This window comes from Myotis brandtii, unplaced genomic scaffold (genome assembly GCF_000412655.1).
Source record: "Myotis brandtii unplaced genomic scaffold, ASM41265v1 scaffold483, whole genome shotgun sequence".
NCBI classification, from domain to species: Eukaryota; Metazoa; Chordata; class Mammalia; order Chiroptera; family Vespertilionidae; genus Myotis; species Myotis brandtii.
Window position 1 is genome coordinate 717,236 of NW_005368456.1, and position 7,074 is coordinate 724,309.

Consider the following 7,074-nt stretch of genomic DNA (forward strand, 5'->3'; position numbering starts at 1 on the left):
CTCTGTGTCCTGTAGAGCTAGCACACTGGTGATGACCACCAGGCTCTTCTCCACATCCTTAGAACCAGATTTGAAGGGGAGCTCAAATGCCATTTCTCCTGGAGCTACCTACCATCCCTACCTAGCTAGAATTTCCACCCCAAATTCCAAAATGCCTTATCTCTACCCCTTATTATTTGTCATTTATTTGCTCAACAAATATCTCTTGCACACCTATTTTGGACTTGAGGATACAGAAATGGAAGGGATGACTGTTGCCCTCGGGAAATGGAAACAACTTCAATAACTAGCTGAAAATGAGAGGGGAGTTTTAGGGGTCAGAGGTGTATTCTAAGCAGAGGTAATGTCAGAGAAAAAAGTATTGAAAGGCACCTGGGAGCTATCCTGATAAGATTGGGAAAGGAGCAATGTTTCAATAAGGGAAAAATATGTCATGGAAGCTACAGAGAATGGATTTTACTATGGGTGAGGAAATTCTTGACCTATGAACCAGGAGGTCACGGTTCGATTCCAGGTCAGGAGACATGCCCGGGTTTCGGACTCCATCCCTAGTAGGGGGGCATGCAGGAGGCAGCCAAATCAATGATTCTCTGTCATCATTGATGTTTCTATTCCTCTCTCCCTTTCCCTCCCTCTCTGAAATCAATAAGAACATATTTTTAAATTTTTTTAATAAATTAAAATCTTCTCCCCTCCACACAATGGTAATGATTATTTAATTTCATTCCAATTTTTGAGCAGGATACACAGAAATATTTTGGGGATTAGGAAGGTGTGAAGCTGAAATAAGAATTCCTAGGGGCACAATTGCCAAGTGGAGAGAAAAAATTAAGATGATCAATTCATTTCTTTTGCTGATCAGAGTCACTACAAATATATCTGATTTTTAAAAACCTCTTTCAAAACTGCAGCTAACATACCAGAGATAAATGAGCTCATATCACCACTCAGCACCCTAATTTTGGCAAGGAAGAAACAAAAAGAATAAGAAGAGTATGTGGATGCCCAGAGATTGGTGGCCAGCATCCTTGCCCACGTGGATACGATACATGAGTGGTACAGCAGAGCTTTAAACCCTGTTGGTCAGAAACCAAATCTTTGGTTGTTTCTTTTTATGTGAGCCAAATTAAAACCAAATTAAAAAGTACCCACCTACTGACCCAACCAGATAAAACTATGGGTACACAGGCTGCAGGCTACAACACCAGGAAGAAATTTAAAAATAGATAAACTCAGCTGCAAATTTTCTTTACTCCAAACTCTGTGGAGGTTGTTTGTTTGTTTGTTTTTCAGAGATGAAGGGAGAGAGAGAGATAGAAACATCAATGATGAAAGAGAATCATTAATTGGCTGCTTCCTGCATGCCCCACACTGGGGATAGAACCCACAACCCAGGCATGTGCCCTGACCAGGAATCAAACCATGACCTCCTGGTTCACAAGTCAATACTCAAACACTTAATCATGCTGGCCGGGTCATCTCTGTTCTTCTAGCAAAAGATAAGTTATTGCTGCACTTGGTATTCCTGAGCCGCATATTTTCCAGAGTGAAGTTCATGTGTCAAAGTAGGCATCACGACCAGTATCCACCAGACCAAGCATGTGAACATGTCACCCCTCAGAGCCTCACCACACACAGCAGAAGTCAGACTGTGCCTCTACCGGCTAGGTCTTGAAGAAAACCAGAATGCTGTAACATATGACAGTATGTAATATCTTAAATGGCAGCAGAAGGCAGGGCCAGTGTAGAAAATGTTGCTGCTGCTGTTTAGCAAACACTCATAGGGCACTTGTTATATGCTCAGCAATTTTCTAAGCACTTTACAAATATTAATTCATTTAACCTTTCCAACAGTGCTTATGAAATAGGTACATTTATCATTATCCCCTTATTGCAGATGAGGAAACTGAGGCACAAATAAACACAGAGCTGGACAGTGGCAGAGCCGGGAATTGAATCTAGGCAATCTGGCTCAAGGTCTGTGCTCTTGACTACCACGCTACACTGCCTCTCACTTGATTTTGTTTGTCTTCCCTGTGTTTATTGTTGGGGGAGGAGAACCAAAACACAAACATTCACGTCCAGTAAGAAATAGGAAGGGCACACAGACACTCGGTCTCGGCATGACTGACACAGTCTCTCCCTAAAGTCAAGTTACATGAGAAGCCAAATCACAATGGGAACCATGGTATTGACTTACTCTGAGAAAGTCCTGTCACAAACCAGAAATACCCAGCATCCATGTGATCAGCACAATCTCTGTCACCACCAGGATGATCTCATGAGACTGAAAGTGAAGTCAAAGGCTCAGGACAGACCGACTGAAGCAGCCACCTCCCCACGTATAGCCTTGCTGAAGGGCCTGGAAGGCACTGAAGCTTCCTGAGTCCTGCCAACACGTGGAGCAAGGACTCTGGTCCCCATTTTGCAGAAAAGGATACCGATGCCTCCTGTTTTTGTTACAAGCTGCACTGCTGCGCAAAGAAAGCACCCTGCTCCTCATGGTTGTAACTAAATTCATGGGATATAGAGGGGACATAGTATAGATATGGAATGTTTAGGCCTTGCAGTCAGACAAACCCGAGATCAAATCCTGTCCCCGCCATTGTGTGACACTGTGCAAGTCACATCCTAAGCTCTGATTTCTTCATCTGCAGGGAGAGGGAAGAATACAACTCCCTGCCTCATGGGGTTACTGGGAGATTAGAGACAATACTAACAAACTGCCTAACACCTGGCACATGGCAGTTATTTAAAATAAAAGTAAAAGTTGCCTGCTTTCTCCACTCAGGATCTTTTCCCTCCCCTTGTGGGATGGGTAATATGGATGTGATCTCCCTTTCTCCCCTGCTCTTTCAATGGTACCATTGTGCTTACAGTCCCCTGAGCACAAAAATCCCTTCACCCCAACCAAGTCAAATTCTGTGATATTTCACATATTAATGCTCTTAGCCAGGTTCTCTCCCTTTTTTTCTAGAAAGTGCTTTACCAAACTCCTATTCATCTTACAAAACCTCACTCAAGCAGCACTGACCCCATGATGCCTTTCCAATCATTCCCTCCTCTGTGCCTCATGTGCACATCATTTATTACACTAAGAATACTGAAAGATACATGAATAACCACATGCAAGGTTCATATATACCAGTACACAGAGGTATGAAAAAGGGATTGCTAAAATACTTAAATATGCCCTTGCCCATTGGTAAACAGCTTCTCTCCCAAGGCCCCAAGTGTCTTCACACCACCCCAATTTTCCAAGCTCCTCCATTAGGACCCCCTGAACTTCCCCACAATCCAACAATGAAAAGGTTCGCCCTGGCAAAGCTGGTGTCCCTTCAGTACAGGGTATTATACACATTTAAATATCACCTCTGTCTACATGAATAATATGCATACTTTTTGGAACAGGACAGATATTCATTACTGGATAGGATGCTCTTTGAGAGTCAGAGCACACAGCTTCTCAGCATCCCAGTCTCTCCACCCAGGGCAAGCTCACGGCAAATGCTGAATTGATTCACAGTGTCTCCTATCCTTCTCCCTTCTCAGCCATGACCTGGCACATAATAGGCCTTCAATAAGTATTTGCTGACCAACAGCCCCACTGTGTGCAAATGTAAAGTCAAACCTAGTTTGACTCCCACCTCCCCCGGCTACTCAATCCATCTTTCTGACCCCAGCAGCTGCTCCTCTAGTCCATCCTCACCCCCTTTCAATGACAGGACCTAGAGGCCAGCTCTTTGCTCCACACACCCAATGTTCTCTCAATGCTGACAAGTGCAATCCAAATTCTCCAGAGATTGTTATGGAAGAGGGGGGCACACAGGGAGGTCTTCATTGTGGTCTAGGAAAATGGGAAGATGTTTCCTCAAAGCACACAAAATGCAGTAGTTAAATATAAAAACTTATCCTTTTAAAAGTTAACCAAAGCTGTTAAAATAAAAAAAAACTTCTTGTATTTTTATAACCTACTGAGGCTTTAAAAACAGCTGCACACCCAAATGATTCACTCCCTCTTCCCTCCCCATCCAGTGAAGTGGGAAGGATAGCGTTTACTTTCCTGGATATTAATGATGGGGAGGTGACTACTCCCAGTAGCACAGTTGGTTTACATCATGGCCAGGCCTAAATTCTAGCCTCGAGAATCTGGTGTCCTCAAGTCAGCTCACCTCATTTACACACCAGCGTATGGACTAGAATGTAAAACACACCATGTAACCCTGTCACTCGCTATTCCCTGATGCTGCTGTCTTCTCCAGGGTAGCACTTTCCACCCTCTGAGAGTGTGGGTTTGTTTACTTTGTTCTCTGTCTCGCTCCTTCGTAGACTGCGAGCAATATGAGGTCCTGACTTTACCTGTCTCCTTCATCTCCACATCCCTAGCACCCAGAACACAGCACACATAATTAACTTTGAAAAGAAAAGGGGATTTGGAGTCAGACCCAACATTGACTCCTTCCATCCTTAGCTACCAGCAGCCTAACCATGGACAAAATAACTAACCCTCTCTAATTAATTTATTCATTCTTAAAATCCAAATAATAATACCTATTTTTAATGTGTTTTGGAGAAATTAAAAAATAATACTTGTCCATACAAAATAAGCAGCCAATAAATGCCTGCTTGTTCCTTTTTCTACCAGTTCCCAGCTGTGTTTCCTTCACCAGCCACCCACCCCCAAATGGCTTCTTCTCCTATCAATCACCTCTCCTTGCCTGCAGCACTTGGGACCACAAATATGCCCTTCTCCTTCTCTGACTGTCAACCCTCCCACAGACCCCTTCCGAGACAGGTGTCTACAACTGGGACTCATGCAGAGCGCCCACCTGAAGTCAACCACATTTTCATGTCTGCCCAGCTTTGCCCTACTTCCCAGCAAGAACAAAGCAGGTGACGCAGGTAGTGACTCAGCAAGGCCTTCCTTTTTTTTTTTTCCAAGTCATCTTAAACATGGGACATAACCTAAAATCATGAACTCACAGAGTTCAGTTCTGAACAGTCTACAAAGCCCAGTTCATCACGCCCAACTTTCTGTTTTGATAGATATGGAATCTGTGTTCTCGAGACTGGCAATGTCTTAGCCAAAAACAAACTCCCACATATTCCCCAAAGATCAGAAACAGCAGCATGGTTCCAATTATATCCTAAGAAAGGGCACTGGCTTGCCTATCACTTTCCCTCATCTCAGAAATGACTCCTTATGTCTCAGAACTTAAATTATTTCTGATTCCATTCCAGGCTAATATATTCTCCCCATTACTAAATATTCTGTATCATTCTATATTACAGAAAATTTCTGCAAGTTCAATGAAGTACAATTTACACACTAGAAATAAATTTGCAAATGTTTCAAATTATAAGGGATGAAATAAGAAAAGAGCAATGGACTAGAAGCGAGGAGTTATGGAGTCTAGACTTGGTTCTCCCACTAACTACTAATGTGACCTTGAGTGAATCCTTCTCCCCTCCAGGTCCCCTTTTTCTCAGAGTAAAAAATGGGGCTGTTGGACCAGAGTCTCTCCAAGTTGCAATAAGCTGTGTCTATGTGTCTCATCATCACCTTCAATACAATATTATCACCCACTATCCAAAATAATTAGACTGTGAATCATAAAGCTCATAATTTTCCCATAGTGCAGATGGGTATATATCCTTTAGCATGGGATTAATGTCCATCAATGAATTGCAACGCTTTTCAGAGACAAGGGTCCCATTTATGCAATCATGTCACACAGACTTTGTAAAGAGCATAGAGTAAATGTTGCCAGACTGATGAAGTTTTATAGTAATGCAATGCTATATAGGGTGACAATTGGACAGTGTTTTCATTATATCAAAATGTAGACTTCCCACTTCGGTGGATTTCTTCACAGTGATCCTTTTGTTCTAATAATCCTTCCATCCCTCAAACCCCTGCCTTATAAATTATGTGTAGAATTAGTCGTAGATCTTACAGGATATTCTTTTTTTTTTAATTTTTGTGAGTTTATTTGAGCCAAATTACTGGGAAGCAGAATCTCAACATACTGAGATAATGCTCCAGAGCCAGGATATTCTTAATGGGAATACCTCTTTAATAATTTTAGAATAATTCTGATTTTTCCAACAATCCCTGAGAGACAAATCCAGTGAACAAGAGAGGTGATCCAGTTGGAAGTGATCATGTCGAAAATAATTGGCAAAAAAAAAAAAATTATTACATAAAATTTCGGGGTGAGCATAAGTTGCAGAGCCTCAGCTGACCCCAGAGGCTCACTTAACAAGAGGGATACTCAATGGATTTCTAGACAGTACCAGGTTTGCAGTAAGTCACACTATCACTTCCTAAAGCTGCCAAGAAAACTCAAGGTGTAGATTCTCCTGTTTCCTACTGCTCCTTTTCAAAAAAAAATAATTAATAAAAAATGTCAGGCAATCCAAGCACAGTCATTGGAATATATCTTCAAAGAAGATAACACAGGTTTTCCCGTTTTCTTTCCCTAGTAAGCACTCATAAAATAAATTAATTTAAAAGACCTTGTGCAGTAAAATGTTCATAACAGTGTTATTTATAAGAGCAGATAATCGACGATCCATACTCAAATTTTAAAAATAGTATTCCACACAATGGAATATGTGAGTGGCCATTAAAAATATGACAATTATAAAATAATCTGGAATTGTTTATGAATATTCAATGGAGAAAAAAGAGCAAACAAAACTGCCTAGTAAGAATATGCATAAGGAAAGATTGGTGAACAACATCTTAAATATATACCTTCTTTTGAATAATGATGATAGCCAACAGCTTAACAGCATGACTCAGGACTCCTCCATGAGAGTCTGGAAATATCTGTGGAACTATGATAACGATATAGTGGTTTAAATAGAACAAGGCAATCAGAAACTCCAGAAAAAACAAAGACTGTATGAGAAAGCAGGAACCAAATTTAAAACCAGTCCAAAATAAAAGTTTGATGGAGCTTCAATAAGAAATATACATTACAAACAGGCAAGAGAACAATTAGAAAGACAGGTTATAGTAGAAAATACTTAATTTTCTTGTCCCAACCAAAAGGAAAAAATACAACC

The 7,074-nt window shown here is 41.2% G+C and overlaps 1 protein-coding gene across 4 annotated transcripts in view; it reads right to left on the reverse strand.

Moving 5' to 3' along the window:
• The window catches only part of LPP (LIM domain containing preferred translocation partner in lipoma), a 698,664-nt gene that overhangs the window by 631,635 nt on the left and 59,955 nt on the right, over positions 1–7,074 (reverse strand). Inside the window, exon 1 of one of the 4 annotated variants that reach the window (XM_014547745.1) lies at positions 6,761–6,779. The exons of the other annotated variants lie outside the window; for them this stretch is intronic. The gene's annotated coding sequence lies outside the window, so the exon portion shown is untranslated. Of the gene's footprint in view, positions 1–6,760; positions 6,780–7,074 lie in introns of those variants that run through there. 4 annotated transcript variants of the gene reach the window in all.